The following is a 22,031-nucleotide window of genomic DNA, read 5'->3' on the forward strand; positions in this document are numbered from 1 at the left end:
ACATAGTAAACTTTATTACTTGTAATTTGCAACATGGTTAATAATAGCTGAAAGGCTTTTCTTGCATTCTACACAGTGCTTTAAAATAAAATGCCGTTCCAAATGGGTAAATATTCAGTATTAATTATTGCACGTGCAAGTGCTTTTATTCAAAACTACTTGCATTATTATTTTAGAAGTAGACAATGTCAGTAAGAGGACTTTTAACAGATACATTACTTTCTGTAATATCAAAGCATTTACTTAGTGAGTATAAAAGATTTAGAAAAGCAAGTCTTTAACAATAAATGCAACTTTTGTATGTAAATTTGTACATTACCAAAAACAAAACAAAACAAAAAACATCTTGCTCTGTTTTTCACTTAAAATATTTGACCCCATTGATTTTATATCTGCATATATTTAAAATGTGAAGTTATTTATTAGCAAACAGGTGCACATCTAGAACACTTAAATTATGTAAATAATGTAGATGATGATCCTATTTTAATGAAGTATAAATATATTATTTGGTAATTTATCTATCTATAATGAAAATGACAAGATAATAAAGTGTCAGAAACTGCTATTTATGAAACATGTTGTTTTTGTGTTATTCTGAAATACGCACACTTGATTTTAAAGGTATCATGATACGGATTAAAACACAGATTTGTTTTCTTTAGGCAAGCAGTAATCCCATTGTGATTGAAGCAAAACGAACCTCAGGTGGCTGGCCAGGTGCACTGTCTTTACACCACGCCCTGCACCGGCCCCGCCTGTGGAAGGCAGCAGGACTTCCAGCCAACGGCAGCACCGACCTACCACTCTACTGTAAATTAAGGGGGATTAAATCAGAAAAACAGAAACCACATTAATTCTCAAACAAAGACTATTTAATATTGTATTGTACTGCATTGGTGATTGATTAAGCATGTCAGAGGACTGAAAGAAAAACAAGGAACACTGAAGCAGTTGCAGGTACACCTAGGGCTGGGGAAACAAAGAAAGCATGTTGGCACCTCCAGATCTAGAACTATGGACGAAGGGCTCCGTGATCCTATGTCTGGGACCCAACTGTTGATGACAGGACACTAGCTGGTGCTGGTGCCCCTAAAGGGAGGTGATGATGATTCTGGCAAGGCAGCAGGAAGCTGGAGCTTGGGGTCAAATACCACTTCCAAAGTGGAAGGTGCTTGCTATGGCAACACTGACAGAAAACAAAACAAAGGAGAGGTGGCCTCTTTTGTCACCTCCTCCTCTCTTCCAGTCACTATCGATTCTTGCTACCTCAGACCCTGACAGAGAATAGGCAATCAATAAAATAAATCCGCTGGAGTTCTGGCTCAGCTTAACAAATGAACATTTAGAAGTGGTTTGGAGGTGAAGGGAAATAGACTGATTCTCTGCACATGTACCTTGCATGAGCATGCATCACCAGGGGCATTCCATGCTACAGGCTCAGTAGTATAGCTTGTTAGAAGTGGAAATAATTTTAAATTGGGCTTCTCTAGGCCTACTCACTGCCTAGGGTTATGGCAAGTCATTTGGCTGAATTGAAATACCCAGGACTAGATGAAGAAGAAGCTGTGTGGCAACTAAGGTAAGCCTAAAGCAGTGAGTGGATCTGCCATGACATGGGGTTAATACCACTAGGAGTCAAGTCAGGCACAGGCTGACAGCCAGAAAAAATGTAGGGACTGAATCAACCCAATTACCTGAAAGCTTGGAAGTCAATTCTTCCCTACCCCCCAAAAAAAGAAGCTGCAACCCTCTGGACACTTCAATTTCAATTCTGTAAGACCCAAAGCAGAGGAAGTAGGTGAACCGCTCTGTATCCAGCCTTCTGACTCACAAAAACTGAGAGATAATGAACAAATTGTTGTTGTTTTGTTTCTTTTTGTTTTTTTTTAAGCTGGCTTTTCCTTCTTGTTTTTATTCTTATGTGTTTCTTTTTTTTTAAATTAATTTATTTATTTTTGTTACAGATGTTTCTCCTTTTCCCCCCACTGATTCCCCCCTCCCTCTCCCTCCCTGCCCTGTTCCCAGCTTTGTTGTCCATGTCCATTGTTCATGCATACATGCATATAAGTTCTGTGGTTTATCTCTCCCCCACCACCCCCTCTTCTGGGGATTGTCAGTCTGTACCCCACTTCCATGTCTCTGGGACTTCCCCATTCCTCTAACTGTTATGTTCATTATATTCCACAAATAAGTGAGATCATATGATATTTGTCTTTCTCTGTTTGGCTTGTTTTGCTTAGGATAATACTTTCCAGGTCCCTCCATGTAGTTTCAAAGAATAAGAGATCTTTCTTTCTTACAGCTGCATAGTACTCCATTGTGTATATGTACCATTGCTTTTTTATCCATTCGTCTACTGATGGACACTTGGGCTGTTTCCAGATCTTAGCTATTGTAAATAGTGCTGCTACAAACATGGGGGTATTTATATTCTTTCTGATTGGTGTTTCAGGCTTCTTAGGGTATATTCCTAGAAGTGGGATCACTGGGTCAAATGGAAGTTCAATTTTTAATTTTCTCAGGTAACACCATATTGTTTTCCATAGTGGCTACACCAGTCTACATTCCCACCAGCAGTGTACTAGAGTCCCCTTTTCTCCACACCCTCGCCAACACTTGTTGTTTGATGATTTGTTGATGGCAGCCATTCTGAACAGGTGTGAGGTGGTACCTCATTGTTATTTTAATTTGCATCTCTCTGATGATTAGTGATGTTGAGCATATCTTCATATGTCTCTTAGCCATTTGTATGTCCTATTTGGAGAGGTGTCTATTTAGTTCCTCTGCCCATTTTTTAATTGGGTTCCTTGTCTTCCTTTGTTAAGTTGTATGAGGATTCTATATATATTAGAAATTAACCCCTTATCTGATATATCATTGGCAATTGTGCTCTCCCATACAGTGGGTAGCCTTTCTGTTTTGATGATTGTATCTTTCACTGTGCAGATGCTTTTGAGTTTGATGTAGTTCCATGTGTTCATTTCTCTTTTGTTTCTATTGCCTTAGGTGATATATCAGTAAAAATTCTGCTGCATATGATGTCTGAAATTTTGTTGCCTACATTTTCTTCTAGGATTTTTATGGATTCATGAGTCACATTTAAGTCTTTTATCGATTTTGAGTTTATTCTTGTGTAGGGTGTAAGTTGATGGTCTAGTTTCATTTTATTGCATGTAGCTGTCCAACTTTCCCAACACCATTTTATTAAAGAGGCTGTCCTTACTCCACTGTATGCTCTTTCCACCTTTGTCAAATATTAATTGAGCATATTGCCTTGGGTCCATTTCTGGGTTCTCTGTTCTGTTCCACTGGTCTATATGCCTGTTCTTGTGCCAGTACCAGTCTGTTTTGATTACAGTGGCTTTGTAGCATAATCTGAAATCTGGTAATGTGATCCCTCCAACTTTGTTCTTATTTTTCAAGATTGTTGTGGCTATTCGAGGTCTTTTTTGGTTCCATATGAAATTTTGAAGTATTTGTTCTAGTTCTGTGAAGTATGTCGTTGGTATTTTGATGGGGATTGCATTGAATATATAGATTGTTTTGGGTAGTATGGACATTTTAATGATGTTAGTTCTTCCAATCCATGAACAGGGTATGTGCTTCCACTTTTTCATATCTTCTTCTATTTCTTTTTTCAATGACCTGTAGTTTTCTGGAAATAGGTCCTTTACTTCTTTGGTTAAGTTTATTCCTAGGTATCTTAATTTTTTTGCTACAGTGGTAAATGGGATTGTTTTCTTAGTTTCTCTTTCTCTGAGTTCATTATTGGTGTATAAGAATGCCATTGATTTCTTGACATTAATTTTGTATCCTGCTCCTTTGCCAAATTCATTTATTAAGTCTAGTAAATTTTTGATGGAGTCTTTGGGGTTTTCTACGTATAGTTTCATGTCATCTGCAAATAATGACAGTTTCACTTCCTCCTTTCCCATTTGGATCCCTTTTATTTTTTCTTCCTGTCTGATTGCTGTGGCTAAGACTTCCAGTACTATGTTAAATAAGAGTGGTGAACGTGGGCATCCTTTCCTTGTTCCTGTTCTTAAGAGAAATGCTTTCAGTTGTTGCCCATTGAGAATGATGTTGGCTGTAGGTCTTTAATATATGGACTTCATTATGTCTAGATATGATCCCTCTATTCCCACACTGCTGAGAGTTTTTATCAGAAACGGGTGCTGGATTTTGTCGAAGACTTTTTTGGCATCTATTGATAAGATCATGTGGTTTTTATTCTTCATTTTATTTATGTGGTGTATCACGTTTATTGATTTGCGAATATTGTACCAGCCTTGCATCCCTGGGATGAACCCCACTTGGTCTTGGTGAATACTTTTTTTGGTGTATTGCTGGATTCAATTTGCTAGTATTTTGTTCAGGATTTTGGCATCTATGTTCATCAGGGGTATTGGCCTGTAGTTTTCTTTCTTTGTAGTGTCTTTTCCTGGTTTTGGAATTAGAATTATGCTAGCTTCATAAAACAAGTTTGGAAGTCTTCCTTTGTCTCGAATTTTTTGAAATAGTTTGAGGAAAAATGGGTGTTAGTTCTTCTTTGAATGTTTGGAAAAACTCCCCCGTGAAGCCATCCAGGCCTGGGCTTTTGTTTGCTGGGAGAGTCTTGATTACATCTTCAATTTCTTCTGTTGTTATTGGTCTGTTCAAGTTTTCTATCTTTTCCTAGTCCAGTTTTGGGAGACTATGTGTTTCTAGAAATTTGTCTATTTCACTTAGATTGTCAAATTTGTTGCCATATAATTGTTCATAGTAGTTGTTAACGATCTATGTATTTCTGTGGTGTCAGTTGTTACTTCTCCTCTTTCATTTCTGATTTTGTATATTTGGGTTCTCTCTCTATGTTTCTTGGTGAGTCTAGCTAAGGGTTCATCAATCTTGTTTATGTTTTGGAAAAACCAGCTCTTTGTTTCATTGATCCTTTGAATTTTTTTTTTGGGGGGGGGCGCTCTATGTCATTTATTTCTGCATTTATTACTATTTCCTTTCTTCTACGTGCTCTGGGGTTTTCTTTTTGTTTGCTCTCTAGTTCTTGAAGTTGGGACGTTAGATAGTCTGTCAGGGATTTTTCTTGTTTTTTGAGGTCAGCCTGTAGTGCTATGAACTTCCCTCTCAGAACTGCTTACGCTGCATCCCATAGATTTGGTGTTATTGTGTGTTCATTTTCATTGGTTTCCAGGAAGTTTTTAATTTCTTCCTTGATCTCCTCGGTAACCCATTCATAGTTTAATAACATGCTATTTAGTTTCCATGTGTTCAAATGTCTGCATGTTCTTGTTGCAATTGATTTCTAGTTTCATGCCATTGTGATATGAAAAGATGATTGGTATGATTTCAATCTTCTTGAACTTGGAGAGACTTAGTTTATGCCCTAACATGTGGTCTATCTTTGAGAATGTCCCATGTGCACTTGAGAAGAATGTGAATTCTGCAGTTTTGGCGTGTAACTCTCTGTAGATATCTATTAAATCCTTTTGGTGTAGTGCTTCATTAGAGTCTCTGTTTCCTTGCTAATTTTTTGTCTAGAAGATCTATCCAGTGATGTCAGTGGGGTGTTGAAGTCCCCTGCTATAATTGTATTGCTTTTGATTTCTCCTTGGAAGTCCTCCAGAAGATTTTTAATATATGCTGGTGCTCCTATATTGGGTGCATATATGTTTATCAACGTTATATCTTCCTGTTGGATCCTTTCAATATTATGCAGTGGCCTTCTTTGTCTTTAGTTATGGCCTTCATTTTGAAATCTATTTTATCAGATATGAGTATTGCTACCCCAGCTTTTTTTCCCCCTCCGTTTGCTTGGAAGATTTTTTCCATCCCATCACTTTCAACCTATGTGAGTCTTTTGTTGTGAGGTAGGTCTCTTGTAAACAACATGTATATGAGTCATGCTTTCTTATCCAATCAGCTACTCTGTGTCTTTTTATGGGAACATTCAATCCTTTTACATTTAAGGCGATTATTGATATGTACTTATTTATTGCCATTTTTGTTTAGTGTGGTTATATTTTTCTTCCTATATCTCCTGCTAATTACAGCAGTTCTTTTAACATTTCTTGCAGTGCTGATTTGGTGCTAATGTATTCCTTTTTTTTTTTTGTCTGGGAAGCTCTTCATTTGACCTCCTATTTTGAATGATAGACTTGCTGGGCAGAGTAGTCTTAGATTCAGATCCTTGTTTTTTTTTCATGACCTTGATTCCCTTCTGGCCTGTAGTGTTTCTGCTGAGAAGTCAGCTGAGAGCTCTATAGGGTTAACCTGTTGCTTCTCTCTTGCTGCTTTTAGGATTCTCTCTTTGTCTTGAATTTTTGGCACTTTGATTACTATGTGTCTTGGTCTGGGTCTGTTTGGGTTCTTCTTACTTGGGACTCTCTGTGCTTCTTGAACTTGAATGCCTTCTTTCTTCACCAAATCAGGGAAGTTTTCTGTCACTATTTCTTCAAATATATTCTCTAACCCTTGCTCATTTTCTGCTTCTTTGGGGACTCCTATGATGCGAATATTATTACATTTTCAGTTGTCCCACAGTTCTCTTAAGCTGTTTTCCTGTTTTTTAATTATTTTTTCCTTTTGGTTTTCTGATTGGTTGATTTTTTCTACCCTATCTTCTAATTCACTGATCCGGTCCTCAGCTTTCTCTACTCTGCTATTTAGACTTTCCAATGTGTTCTTTGTTTCTGATATGTCATTCTGCATTTCTTTTTGGTGGTTTTTAATTTCCAACTGGTTGATTTTCAACATTTCTGTGTCTTTACTCATGGTGTTCATGTCCTTACACATGCTGTTGAGCTTCCTCAAGTTCATGACTCTGAATTCTAGTTCTGTTAACTTGCTTAACTGCACCTCATTTATCTCATCTTTGATAGAGGTCTCTTGTTCTTTTATTTGCCTTTTGTTTCTGTGGTTCACCATTTTGGCTATTACTGTGGGCTTTGGAGTCTGCCAAATTTTCCTGGTGGGTGTTGGTGTTCTGCTGTTTGTGGCTCCCTCTCCTGGGTTTAGATGAGGCAGGGAGGACCCAAGTTAATCACCACTGTCAAGTCTTACTTTCCTGGTTAGAGTTGCTAGCCCAGGGAATGGTAGTTATCCTCTTGTTTTTTGCCTGGAGGCTATTAGTAGAGGTCACCTAAAGAACCTTGGTTTTGGAGTTGAAAACTCCCTCAGGTGCTCAGTGTAAGAGGATTTCCTGTGGGTGGGGCAGATGCTGGTTGTTAATGGGCCTCAATTAGCATTTCAATGGCCACCAAGTGGGGTTGAATCTCGAGGGAGGGGCCACCACCTCTCCCCAGGGCCCTGGGAAGGAGTAGGATGACCACAGTCCTGCGTGGCTGCACTCAGCAAAAGCTCTGAGGGCCCTCCAAATCCCAAGTGTCCCCATACAGTTCCAGTCTAGTCTGCCCTCCCTCCGCCGGAGCCCAAGGTTTTGTGGCTGCTGCTCTTTTAGCCTCTGTCCTGGCTCTGCAGAACCACTTGGGAGTGTATCCCGTGGTTTCCACTCCCAGGTAAGGGTGCTGCTCCCAGCTAAGGCCGTCACTCCAGGCCGAGGCCAAGGCCCCCCGCACTTCCCAGTTGAGGGCGTAGCTCCTAGCCGAGGGTGCAGTTCCCAGCTGAGGCCACCGAATTTCCCAGCCGTGGACCCAGCTCCCAGCTGAGGGCACCGCAGGTCCCAACAGAGGGCGCTGCAAGTCCCAGCCGAGGGCGCAGAAAAAGAGAAACCTCTAGCTATCAGTGCAGTGGACACTGTTGAATTGCAACCTGGGATATCCCTTCAGGAGAAAAAGCTGAACGGGCCCCACTATGCCTTTGTTCTGAGTATACAACATTCTCATACATGACAATGAGCCCATTCAAGTACAATGAAGAGCCCTGGATGTTGTGGCTCAGTTCATTGAGCATCGTCTCATGCACCCAGATTTTGGGCTCAATCTCCAGTAGGAGGCAAGCAGGAAGCAGCCAATCAAAGTTTCTCTCTCTTCCTCTCCCTTCCTTTATCTCTAAAATCAATAAAAATGAGTTTTTTGTTTGTTTGTTTTTTTAAAAAAGCAAAATAAAGATTAGGGATAAAGTCTGTTTCTCTGTTACCCCAAACTGGATTTCTGACTATGTTCTTCAACTTATGTAACCAGAAATAAAACAGGATTTGGGGTTTGCTGGACAATTCTGAGCTTCCTTGTATGGAAGCTCAGATATCTGTTATTCCCAGGGCTTGGTAGTACCTTAATAAACAAGTTCCCCTTTCAGCATTATGAAATGGCATTATTTTTGGCCAGGAGATAGTGGCTACAATTATTTGAGGGGCTCTGGATTCTTTGAATGGATTGTGATTGACGGTCATTTGACATGTACTATATCTGATGTAAACATTTTTTGGTGTAAGTAGGCCCAATGCACGCACGCAGACCTGCCAGTTGGACATAGCACTCTGTTAACTCCTGCTGACAGGTTCCGTAATTATATATGTAGTGCATTGCCAGGTACCTGCTATATTTCCAAAGCTCATCAAGATTATATACTTAACATAAGAGAAGGAAAAGCACTTGGACTTCTCACAAAAGATTTAATAAAGGCAGAGATCCTGTGTGAAACTGTTCCACTGACAGTGGACATCACTTATAGCTGAACCCCTTCCGTGGAATATCAAAGGTGAAACAGAAAAAGAGCTACAAGGGCTGATGCCATCATTGGGACTGAACAAACTGCTGCCATTATGGTGCCTGGTATGAAGCCTTAGAATTGCCAACATTTGTGTGTGTGTATTCTTCCAGAAAAAGATCAGGATCAATTGGCTTCCGTGTGGTCAGGCCTGTAATATATCAGAGCACTCTTTTCACAAAGCTATTTGAACCGTTTCTCAATATTTCATCCGTGGGTCAGACATGCTTTAACACAATATGAACTGCTGGTAGGGATTGGAAATGTTCCTTTGCATTGAAGACATTGTGGTGCTGACTCCCACTGAGGAAATTGCTCACACTACAATGATTAAAGACAGTTGGGCTTTGAACGAAGAGGAAATTCAGAGCTCTGATGCTATAATGTCCCGTATTGTGAAGTAAAAATGGCACATCCTACTAGGGGCCAACCCAGGTTCCTAAGGCCTTGGTCAATTTCAAGAAGAGTTGGCAACACCCTCATAAGTCACAGAACAAGTACCACTCACACATTTTCTAAACTACTGGTACCAAAGAAGGTTGCTTATGAAACTTGTCACCTTATAAGAAAGCATAGCTCACTGAGAAACCCACTTTTAGTATGGAATATCGAGTACAATTCTATTGCAATTTACCATAATGACAGTTTATTATTGCACATAGCAGGGGATATTCTTCTTGTTGGTCTGAAATTCAGATCTGGCTCTTGGATATGCCACCTTGAAACTTGCCACCTTGAGAAGTGCTATCTTGAGACAAGCTGAAATACTTCTTCACATAGACACATGGATCATCATTAATAATGGCTTTAGCTCGATGGGCCACCAAGTTAGTGATGACTAATTTTGCAGTGATATGATATGCATATAATTTACTCTCAAGCTCTCTCACTCGCTATCTCTATTTATCTCTTTATCTAACCTGTGCTCTCAATCAGAGGGCATTCTCATTAAAGAAAAGCACCTATAGAGAGTCTGTACATGTACTCATCATTTCTAACATTGGTTGGTGGAATTATGCTTAAAAACATTACAGTAATGGTATTATCACAAAGAACTACAAAGTCTGTCTTATTTGTCTACTGTGCCAGCATCTATGAAGAAGATTTTGATAGGACCTGTTTCCAGCAATTTGTAAGTTATATACAATAATTCCAACTCTACCTTGGTGTAAGGGGTAGGGAATTTGAAGTATTTTATTTAGTAGTTATTTTTTATTTTTTAGCAGCAGTATAGTTTATTAAGCTGTACCTTAGTACAGGCACTGGGGGTTGCCCATTGTGCTCTTGATGTATAAAGCCTGTACCTTCTCCAGTTCTTTTTGAACAATGACACCAGGAAATTGACAGTTATGTGGATGTTGTGCACAGCTCACTAACTGTCATCTTCACGTGGCCAAAAGCCACTGCAAGACATGGCACAGTGTTCATCTGGAACTTGATCATGGATTTCACTTCATCAGCGTTAGCCACAGCTTCTCATTGTGGGTCAGCAAGGAAGGGAGCTTGCCAACTTTATTCAGGAGGGGGCTCAGGATGCACGGATTTGATCTACTTGATCAGAGACTCTGAAGACAAAAAGTCATCATATTTCTCGGACAGCTTCTAGACGAGTTTCTTGTTTTTGTTGAGCTTTTCAGCACCTTGCTGTACATACCTGGGATATCCATGGCCTTGGCCTCGGGTCACATTGATGCTGGAATCCTCCAGAACACATCTGGAGAACTTGAGGTGTGGAGTGGATTTAAGGGGACAGTGCTCGAAAAGCAGCTGTCCTTTTGAAGGTCAAAGCTCTTCAAGCTGAAACGTAGCCCCACCGTCTCCAAGAACTTCCAGTGCTAGGGCTGGTTTCCATGCAGGATTTCCCACACTGCACTGCAGAGGGTGTCACAAGAGATTTTGTTGCTCACGTTTCCTTGCGCCACAAAAATTAGAAAAAGACTGGACAGTTTTAGAAGATAAAAAGCGCCTCCTTTTTTTCCCCTCCTTTTTCATGCTTAATTTTAATTCTGAACAGTCTAGCTTTTATACTTAGCTCCCAGTAGAATCAGTACTTCTCCATAAGATCTGGGAATATACATCCATACTTGATTATATCCCCAGCACCACCCAGAGGCAGTATCAACACTGGGTGGGTATGGACATCATCTGGAGTCAAACTGTGGTGGATGTGCTGTGCCTCTGGGACTTGTTTTCTTCTATAGATGGTAGGCCCTCCCCTGCCTCCCCTTTGGATCTAAATGAGCTTATCTCCTGGGAAAATGGTACAGTCTTTGATACTGACCAAAACCCCAGCAGTATTAGTGTTATTTCCTTTTACTCTCTGTTGCCAGTACTGCAGCCTTCTTGGAGCTGTGAGGGACACGAGTTTGCATTACTAACACAAGCATTCCTACCTTGGTTGGGAATTAGAAAACCTCATGTGTGATTTTCAATTTATGGGACATTCTATGGGAATTATGCTGATCAGACAGCCTAGGTCTTTACTGCAAATCAGACAAGCATTAATTCTTTGTCCAGAAAATGTCAGCCCTGGATTCTTATGGTTCTCCTGGAAGGAGTATCTTAAGTATCTAAATATTTGTATTACTTTTCAGTCAGTACCTTAGCCTAAATTGAGTTCTCCACGCAATCTCTGGAGGAGAATGTCAGATGACTCCAGGTGTCCCTATCACGGTCTTGGTGTGATAGGTGTTGTGTGTTTTGTGATCTCTTGAAATCTGCATTTTCTCTTTTGGCTCTCCAAGCAGATGTTGAAGGTCCCATTAAAGTCTAAGTTACTGTGGCTTAAGGTTGGTCCACATTAAAAGGTAGTATCTAGACAGAATTAGCATATGTACTTATCTTATATGTTTTTTTGTTTTTTTTTTTTACCTCCAAAACAATTCATCTTTTTTAAGGGACTGAGAATGGACATTAAAACAATTTTTTAGTAAATTTATTAGGGGTGACATAGGTTAATAAAGTTATATAGGATTCAGATATATAATCCTATAATATATCATCTGTAGATTGCATTATGTGTTTATAACCCAAAGTAAAACCTCATTCCTTCAGCATATATTTGACCCCCTTATCCTTTACTCTCTCTGTCCCATACCATGATATACTCTTGCCTGTGTCTAGGAGTTTTGTTTGTTGGTTTGTCTTGTTTGTTCACTTGCTTTCAGTCTTGTATTCCACATATGAGTAAAATAATGTTTTTTTACTTTTTCCATCTGCTTTATTTTGCTTAGCATGATATTCTATAGATCCATCCATGTTGTCATTAATGGCAGTATTTTATCTTTTCTTATGGCTCAGTAGTATTCCATTGTGTATATATATACACCATTCTCTTTATCCAATTATCTATCAAAGGACACCATGTCTTGGTCAGAATGAATAATGCTGCAATAAACATAGAGGTGAATATATATTGGCAAATAAATGTTTTCAAATTTTTTAGATAGATACCCGGAAGAAGAATTGCTGGGTCATATTGTAACTCTGTTGTTAAATTTTAAGAATCTCCATACTGTTTTCCATAGTGGCTGTATCAGTTTACATTCCCACCAGCAGTGAATGTGTTCCTTTATTTTCATAATCTCTCCAACACTTGCTATTATTTGTCTTGTTAATAATAGTCATTTAACTGGTGTGAAGTAGTATCTTGTTATAGTTTTGATTTACATTTTCCTAATAGCCAGTGAAGTTGAATATCTTTTTGAATATCTGTTGGCCTTTTGTATGTCTTCTGGGGAGAAATGTCTGTTCAGATCCTCTGCCCGCCCCCTACATTTTTTATTGTGTGTTTGTTTGGTGTTGAGTTGTATAAGTTTTTTAAATATATTTTGGCTATTAACCCATCATCAGAGCTGTTATCTGCAAATTTATTATCCCACTTAGTTGGTTGACTTTTTGTTTTGTTGACAGTTTCTTTTGTTTTGCAGAAGTTATTTAGCTTGAAAAAGTCCCATTTATTCTTTGTGTAATTTGCAACAAAAATAATAAAATACTTAAAAGTACAATTAACAAAGGATGTGATGGACTTATACATTAGAAACTACAAGACATTAAAATAAATTGAACAAGGCACAAAGAAAGTGAATGGTATTTTGTGTTCATAGATTGGAAAAATCAATATAGGTAAAATTGCCTTATTACCCAAAGCAATATGCAAATTTAATGCAATCCCCATCAAAATCCCAATAGCATTTTAAAAGAAATAGAACAAAAAAAAAATCATCAGATTTGTATTGAACCACAAAAGATCCCAAATTGCCAAAGCAATCCTGCGAAAAATGAACAAAGCTGGAGATACCACACTCTCTGACTTCAAATTGTACTCATATTTAATACTCAGATTGTACTCATCTTCTTTTAATAAGAATTTTAAAGTTGACCACAGAGTGGAGAAAGAAAAGAAGTCCTTGGAATGAATGACTATGCCTGTCCCCTTTCCTGTTCTCTATGACCTGGTACAGCGCCATTCACCTGCCTGGGACTGATATTTAAATTAGCAGCCAAATTTCTGGCTGATATCGACAAGATTGGTATAGAATCTCTCTAGCTGAGTTATGGATTTATTTACCAAGTCTGACTTCTCTTGTCATATCTTTTGATGCAAAGAACACAAAAATTTCCTCACTCTATTTTGAGATGGTTGACACATTTAAGAGGCCTTGCCAGAGCAGGGTAGCCTGTACTAGAATGTTCTTCTCAACAAGCTGGCTGGCGTAAGTGCAACTCTCCATTGGAGTAGCTATTCGGCTCAAAGGATTTGATGTGTTCTGCTTCAACCCTACTTCTCCACTGAATAAGTCTTTTAGCACTTTGTCCCAAGTAGCTCGGTCAGCATGTACCTTGGATAACAATTGTATAGAATCCCTGTGCTTGCAAAGAAAGTCATGGCAATATATTCTCACTTTTCATTTAGATCAGGAATACTTTAAATAGTAAAGTAGAATTTCATATCCCATATAACCTATACCTATCCATTCATAAACTATTCATAGAATATATTTCTGTATAAAAATTCTAAATTCATATGACTCATTTATTTCAATTTTCAAAAAAATATATATCTTGGCCATGGCCAGTTTGGCTCAACAGTTAGAATGTCGACCCACGGACCAATGAGTCATGGGTTTGATTCCGGCCAAGGGCGTGTACCTCGGTTGCCGTTCCTGCTGGCCCTAGTTGGGGTCATGCAGGAGGCAGTCACTCCATGTGTCCCTTTCATGTCGATGTTTCTCTCTCTTATCCTTTTGACCCCTTCCACTCTATCTGATCGGAAATGGAAAAATGTCCTTGGTGAGGAGATATATGTATATATCTTGTATCTTCAACTGAACTGTATGCACGCCATCACTTTAAGTTAGGGATCCTATCGACATTCTCCATGCCAATTGTTCTCATCACTGTTTCTCATTTTTTCTTAATTCAAAAATATAAGTTCACATTTTTTAAACTACTTTCTAAAGTGTATTTACAGAAACCTTGCAGAATGTGTCACCAGATGGGTAGGACCCAGAGGCCAAGGACCGTAGACCGCGCTGTCCCAAAGAGTACATGAGATTGAGACAAAGCAGATCTCATCACACTATTAATAAGGCCCCCACAGAGGCCCATGTCAAGATTGCAATAGAAATGCACATTAAAAATAATTTACAATCTAAAATTACTAGGAAAATGTTTCCTATATCTACATTACCTCTTTATTAGACATCCTAAATTCTGATACTAGTCAGTTTGATAGTTCTAAAATAGAACTGTTTTTTTAAGTACACTTAACCCATATTTTTAAAAGCATTTAGACACAGAGAAGGAATATTGTCAATGGTGGTCAAGGGCATCTGTGGCTGGAGATAGCCTCTGACCAGAGAGGGTACTCTGCATCCCTAGTTCTTGTCTTGCTTGTAGGAATGAACTCAAATAAGAGACAACACATAGCAGCAAGAGCAGGAGAGGATTTATTTGTGGGAAGGAAATACACTCACATGGAACCTGAGCCGGCATCTCAACTGGCCAAAACCAAACCAAGCGTCCTTAGTGGGCAGCTCAGCTGACCGAGACCAAATCGAGTACCCCGATAATTGTGAGTTCAGAGGATTAATACCTAGCCCGCCCCAAGGTAAGGAGCAAGTCCCTCCCTCCCTCATATCTCAAAAAAATATATCTTTAAACTCTAAGGCTCCTTCACCCAGAAGTTATGCCACCGGTTAGACCATATCCTGGAGAGGTTCTAACTCTCCTCTCCTCACACAGGGGTCTGTTGCTCTCATTGCCTATTTTTGGTTTGTCACAAATTCTCTCCAAGTCTCAACTACCTTTCCCAGATCATATCTTTCTATCTGCCTACTCTAACAATATGAACATGATATAACCATCCTCAATTGTTTGATGAGTACACATATATATGGATATACATGTATATGTACATATGTATGCATATGTGCATATATCCATACACATATGTAACTGTGCATATATACATGTATTGTATAAATATGTATATATTGATATAATATATATTTATGTAAGCATATAAATGTACACATCATACACATATTTGTATTTCAAATTAGCAGGACAATGGACATTTTAAAAAAGTTAACATCCACTATGACAATATTCTTTAGTGAAACATCCTGAGATAAATTGCCATTTTTACCAGAAGAATCCTCCTGCTTGTCTGTAGCTATTTTGAAGAAATGCAAATTTGGGCATAATGAGTATGAATGTTTTGAAGCTGTAAGTGAATTTATAAAATCATTTTGATGATTATACATTAGGACCTGAGGAAAGAAGAGAGAGTTTTTGTCTGTTTATTACTTGCAAAATCTGTAAGAAGGAATGTGCAAATATTCTAAAATAAACCAGAGTGTTATGACCACAAGAATGTTGAAGTTTTAGAGTAATTAAATATTGTCTATTCACACTTCTCAATAATAATTATACACTTAGTTCTAATAAAGAACCAAACAGTAATAGTTGTTCATTTTATGTAGCTATTTATTTATTTATTTTTCTTTTAAAGAATATGTTTTATTTGAAAATTAATGTTTATGAAACAGAGTTTCTCAATTACCAAAATGTACTCCACAAAATTGTAGAGGAAAGTTAGTGAAAATTCTATCACTACAAAATTATCAGAAAAACAATTTGGTAATTTTAATTTCAAAATCTCTCTCTCTCTCTCTCTCTCTCTCTCTCTCTCTCTCTCTCTCTCTCTCTCTCCTTATCAACGTAATTTCAGTGGTCATGTTTCCATCTGTCTCTCAGACTCCTCCTTCCCTTATAAAAGGACGCTGTGAGCAAACCTGGAATCAGAGGCAACAGGAGCCAGACTTGAAAACCACCAGCAGTTCTGTCTGCCCATAGCCTTGGGCAGTTGTCCTCTCAGACTGGCTTCACAGGCACAGAGATAATGACAGTCCACAGAACCTCCTCTCCCCTGTGTCACGCGACTGCCCCGGAGGGGGAAATGGCCACTGTCCACTCCTCAAACAAAAGGAAAGAGGCAAACAATGGTCACCTACCACACTGCCTTCCAAAATTATACATAACTCACTGGAATTTCAACCCAGGCTAGAACATAACTATTTAGAAACTGAACTGATGCTTAAGTTCTGGAAGTCGTCATGAGATTTTCATTTGCACCTTTACTGTTTGCTTAGAAGCATTTCAAAAAACAAGTATGTTTGACAACAAGAATAATTTCTAGTGATCAAATATTTTCCGACACAAAGATGGCTCATGCTGTCACGACTCCCCATCTTTGATTCTACTGAGTCACCTGTGACATTGCTGACTCTTGGCAGGGAACACATCTTCAAACGCACTGTACTCAAATATTGAAAGCCATCATTTTTACTTGAGAAATTGTTCTAAAAAAAGTGGTCTCAAAATCAGAGAATAGTCATATTTATCTAAAAGTGCTAGCAAGGGAGGCTTTAGATAAAATAATAATATAACTTCAGAAAGAAAAATGTCTATAGTGCTTGGAATGTATTAAGAGGTTTTCTACCTAATCCCACAATGGATATGGCTAAAGTTCAGAACAAGAGAAAAAGAAATGAAAATAAAGATCATTTAATAGACAACATTGAAGACAACCTTAAAATCACACTCAACTACATAGTAAATTATTAAATTAACAAATATAAAGTAAATAAATAAAAGGACCCTGTGATTATGTGAGGCTCACCGATGTAGTTCAGAATAATCTTCCCGTCTCACGATCTTAACTTATTTATGAATCACCTTTGCAATGTCCCCTTGGACATGTAAGGTAAATATGGGGATTATTGTGCACATCTGTAGGAGACTATTATTTTCTCTATCATGGAGTCCACACTAGAATAATTTGTAAAGATAGTCAGTTGGCATTTTATGACATAGTGACTAGTAACACAGCCTCTGGAATAAGATTTTTAGGTTCAAATCATATTGCTGCATTAGTAGCTGTATTACATTTAAGCAAAATTTATTTAAATAATTCAAAACCAGTATAGTACCTACCTCATAGTAAACCATTGTTGTTATTATCCAGGACCTGAAATATTATGGTTTTTACAGATTGGATTTAAGAATATTTAATTTAAACAAAGAATGTTTAATTCATATCAACTACATGGGTGTGTGAAAAAGGAAGAATAATCCTTTTAGCATTGTTTCCTAGGAATTCACCACTAGTTATATGGAGTATATTAAATAAAATCTTAATTGGTATTGGTGCTCTAAAGAATCTTCACAGGATTCATTAGAGAATGAACAAAGGCAAAACTAATGTTTCACTTTTGTTTTCTCTTAATTTTGTGCTAAATAGTACATTACATATAGATGATCATATATTTGATCATTCATTTCAGGCCAAGTTTGAGAATAAAAGTGAGGATAATTAAAATTGTGCCAAGAAAAGCAGTGTAAACCTGAACATTTATTCAGTGTGACTAAATAAAAATAAATAGATAATATATAATATCACTCATCCTATCAATATTTGATTTTCAGTGTACATTGATGTATCTTCCAAAAAAAATTAACTGCAGTTTCTCTTGCAATGGCTATATGTTTGAGAAATTTTGTGCTTACCTTTTTTTAATACACAATGTAACTTTAATTCCAAATTCTGTGCTTTTCATCACATTCCTTATTCAAGACATTTCTGTGGAGTTCTTGCCACTTTTTGATCTGTGTGCCATTATAGTCAAACCTTGAAATGTATTTTTATTATGTGAATTGAATAGTAGTGTTTCCATATCCCTATGATATTTATTAAATAAAATAGAAAGTTATTGATCTTATCCAGAATTTGAAAAAGACTGTTTCAATGTGGCATTATGTATTGTAATAATGGAATATTTTGAATCTCAAGTGGTCGTCACTTTTTAAAGCATATCACAAAAGCAGAATCAAAAATGTTAAAAATGTTCTAATTTTAAGACATAATGCATAATTTTTTCTCTGTGGTTTTGTAGCAACTCTAATCTATGCACATGTGGACTTGACCCAACTTTGTATCAAGATATAGATAATTCCCTCATCTAAATAGAATACAAGTAATTTAATGAATGAAACATACTTGGAATAATTTAACACAGAGAAAACTGGTGTTATTTATTGGGCCCCATTCAAAGCCCAACCTGTATCAATTATTCTTCTTTTCTCCAAAGTTGTGTACATTAGATAAAAATTTAATCAAATTTGAGTGTGCACAGAGAACACAGTTTGTAGATTATAATTAAAAGTTGTAACAGTAAAATTTTGTGTCAACCTGAAGCTTCTCTTTGAAAATATATTTAGCTGTTATATACTAGGCTAGACTTTTGAACAAACTTAAAAAAATATCATAGTGGCCACTTTTCACGGAAATAGGATTGCTTACGTCTTTGACAGGTACACTCAACTTCTTCCTAAGAGCCAGAGCTATTCTTTAGAACTTTTGTGTCCAATAAACAAGTACGATGCTTGACTTAGAAATGTTTCTGTGTAATAAACACATGAATGTTAGCTCTCTAAATTATTCTGCTTAAAAAACCTTAGGCTATGCTGTTATAGGGAGAGGGGTATAAACTGAGGATTTTTGATTTGGGCCCACAGCTCCAGCAAAAACAGATTTCTGAATTGAATCTAAATGCTCTCTTGGAAAGATGTGAGCATGTAATTTGCTTAGGTGTTGAGATTCAAGCCCTCATTTGATAAGGCATTCTGAAAATTTACATAGAAAATCCTCAAAGATATCTGACATTATGTTATCATTCTCAAATTTGAATTCACTTGAAGAAACACACTTGTTTTCATATTTTATCTTACAAATCTAAAGGTTGCAGTTATTTGTAAAGATTTTGTCCTTTGTGAAGGCTATCTGGGAGACAGACATTTTTATTGAACTGCATCAATAATATAAAGACTAGATAATGGACTTAATTATAATTTAATTTAATTGCAGATGCTGTATAACAGACCATATCACCTGTTGTTTTAATGCCTTGATTTTATGTTTAAGAGAGGCTACTGCCCTGGCCGGTTTGGCTCAGCGGTTAGAGCGTCGGCCTGTGGTCTGGAGAGGCCTGGGTTTGGTTCCCACTAAGGGCATGTACCTCGGTTGTAGTTTGTCCCGGCCCTGGTTGGGTTGTGCAGGTGGCAGCCACTCGTTGTGTCCCTTTCACGTCGATGTTTCTCTCTCTCTCTTCCTCCCACTCTATCTGAACAAAATATCAAAAAATGTCCTCAGGTAAGGATGAAAAAAAAAGGGAGGCTACTAACCACATTCTTTGACTCATTATTTTTCTTTATTATTTCTCCCCATGCTTTATAACAATCTTCCCAACATACGAATTAGAAGAACACCTGCTTTTTTGTTGTTGTTGTTACTTACTTGTTTCCTGTAATCTTACCTGACTGGAATCTTTGACTTCTCTCTTTCTCTTACAGCAACATCTGCCAATTATGGTTGGCTGTAACTCCGCTATATCCAGATACTGTCCAATTCTCATCTCCTTCATTGCTGGTGCTATGGTTCCAGCCACCAACTTCGCTCATCCACACTACTGCATAAGCCTTCTCCCTGCTCTTCCTCCTTTTACCCTCTTCATACAGCCAGTACCCTACACAACAGCCAGGATAATTGTTTTAAAACATCATATTGTAATATTTATCTGCCAAAAGTATACCATGGCTCTTCTTCTCACTTCAAGTAGAAGTAGTCCTTACCATGAACCCAGAGTCATTTCATGACCTAGCCCCACCTTTTCTTTGAATATTCCTCATTGACCCAAGTTTATGACACTAATCTGCTTTCTGTACCTCCCGCCAACAGAACTAGGATTTCATTTCCAAGTGTCTAACTCAGATGTTTTCATTCAGGCATGAGAACCTCAAAACCTCTTCATAAAGTGGGAGAGTTGATGTTGTATTACAAAATGTTCTTCACAATGTATCTTCTCTTGTGCGATTGGGTATGACCATATAGCTAAGGTCTCCAGTGAAATGAACATGGTCTGGCTCTCCCTAGAAGACTCTGGGAGAGTTCTGCCAAGCTCTTTGGTTTTCTTTTAACTGGACTCAAAGTATAACAAGAAAAATGGATCATGCATAAGAAATATTATGTAAGTATGAGATGACTTTCTATTGTATCGAAACATTGAAAGTTGGGGATCAATTAGTTACCACAATTTTGCCTATCCTTTTGTTGTCCTTTCCTGGCATTTGTCAGTCACTCTTATTTTTTAAGCATTCATTTGTTAATTTGCTTTAGTTTTCTTCTTCATAGCATAGTGGCAAGGTTTTCTTTTTGAATCTACCCTGCGAATATTTTTTAGAGGGAGATTGTGTTTATTTCTACTTTCTATAAAAACTGTTATAATTAATCATTTAAACTCTTACCATTTGATATGCACTGAATTTCCTACATATTCTTCTCCTTATTTACCTTTTTATTTATTCTTGGTTTCTTCAATTTGCCAATCATTAAGGTTTTATTTTTTCTTATGTGTAATGTCTTCATATTTTCCATAACACTAATGTTTACCTTTCTCTGTATTGAAGTGTAGCAGAATATGCCACTTTAAAAATATAAGTGTAGGAGTTGAGGACATGCCACTCTAAAACATGTCACTTTGGTATATTGATTATTTTGAGCTATAGACACTTGAAAAACAACAAGTGCAACGAGAGGCTTTCTATGAACTCCCCTGTCTGCTTAAAAACATATCTTCCAAAAACAATTTAATTGTCATAAATCCCTCTCCCCAGGAATTTCATCACCCAGGGAAGAGGAGAGGAGACCTGAATTTCACACCACACCCAGACAAACTGTCACAATCTGTCATACCTCCCATCTGGTCTTCTAAGGACTCTTCCATCTTTCCTAAAAATAACTTAATTTCTACTAAAAGGCTTATATCCTCCCTCCCTGCCTGATTAAGATGATATGTAAGCTTGAATTCTAAGCCACTTCAGAGTTACTTATTTTTCCGTAGTTCTCTCCCATGTACACATGAGGAATACATGTTAATAAACTTTTATGTTTTTTCTCTTGTTGAGCTATTATGACAGAGGTCTCAATATTGTGTGTATAGTGTTGATAAATAATTTTCTAATAATATTTGAAAACAGAATCATATTATTTTCAAGATACATTGTTTCCTTCTCTATAGGATTTTCTATCTCCTGTTACATGAGGGCCATTTAAAATGTGGCCTTTGGAATATTTGTACTTCTCCACTGTCTTCCTCTTCCCATCAACAGGAATCAAAATGATGTTACATATTATTCTCTGCCTCAAAGTCCTGAAAAGTTGCCAAGCACATTTAGGGTTTTTTTTTGTGTTGTCTATGTTTGAATTGCTTTTACTGTAAAGAGCCAAATAGTAAAATTTTTATGTTTTAGGAGGCATATTTTCTCTGTCAGCACTGCTTACATTTGCTGATATAATGCAAAACCAGTCATGAATAATAAATTAATTACTGCACATAGCTCTATTTATAAAAACAATCACTGGGCAGGATTAATTTGCTCACCTCTGGTCCATATTAGTAATAGAGTTTTCCTGAAACTATATCCCTTTATTTTTAAGACTTTTTATTTAGAAATTACATCACATATTGCCAGTCTATCATCTTCCATTTGGATTTATTATCAAATTCTTTAAAAAAAAAATTGTTTCTATGTCCCCTTAAGTTTCAATCCTGAAATTTTTATTTGGTTTCAATCATATCTAAAATATTTTCTTGCCCTGGCTGGTTTGGCTCAGCAGTTAGAGCATCGGCCTGCGGTCCGGAGAGACGCGGGTTCGGTTCCCGCTAAGGGCATGTACCTTGGTTGCAGTTTGTCCCCAGCCCTGGTTGGGTCGTGTGGATGGCAACCACTCGATGTGTCGCTTT

General features: G+C 37.5%; 1 pseudogene; it reads right to left on the reverse strand.

Moving 5' to 3' along the window:
- Nucleotides 1–9,914: 9,914 nt before the first annotated feature.
- On the reverse strand, nucleotides 9,915–21,011 carry LOC118622358 (annotated as a pseudogene).
- Between the last annotated feature and the right edge of the window lie 1,020 nt (nucleotides 21,012–22,031).

Source organism: Molossus molossus, unplaced genomic scaffold (assembly GCF_014108415.1).
Source record: "Molossus molossus isolate mMolMol1 unplaced genomic scaffold, mMolMol1.p scaffold_m16_p_9, whole genome shotgun sequence".
Taxonomy (NCBI): domain Eukaryota; kingdom Metazoa; phylum Chordata; class Mammalia; order Chiroptera; family Molossidae; genus Molossus; species Molossus molossus.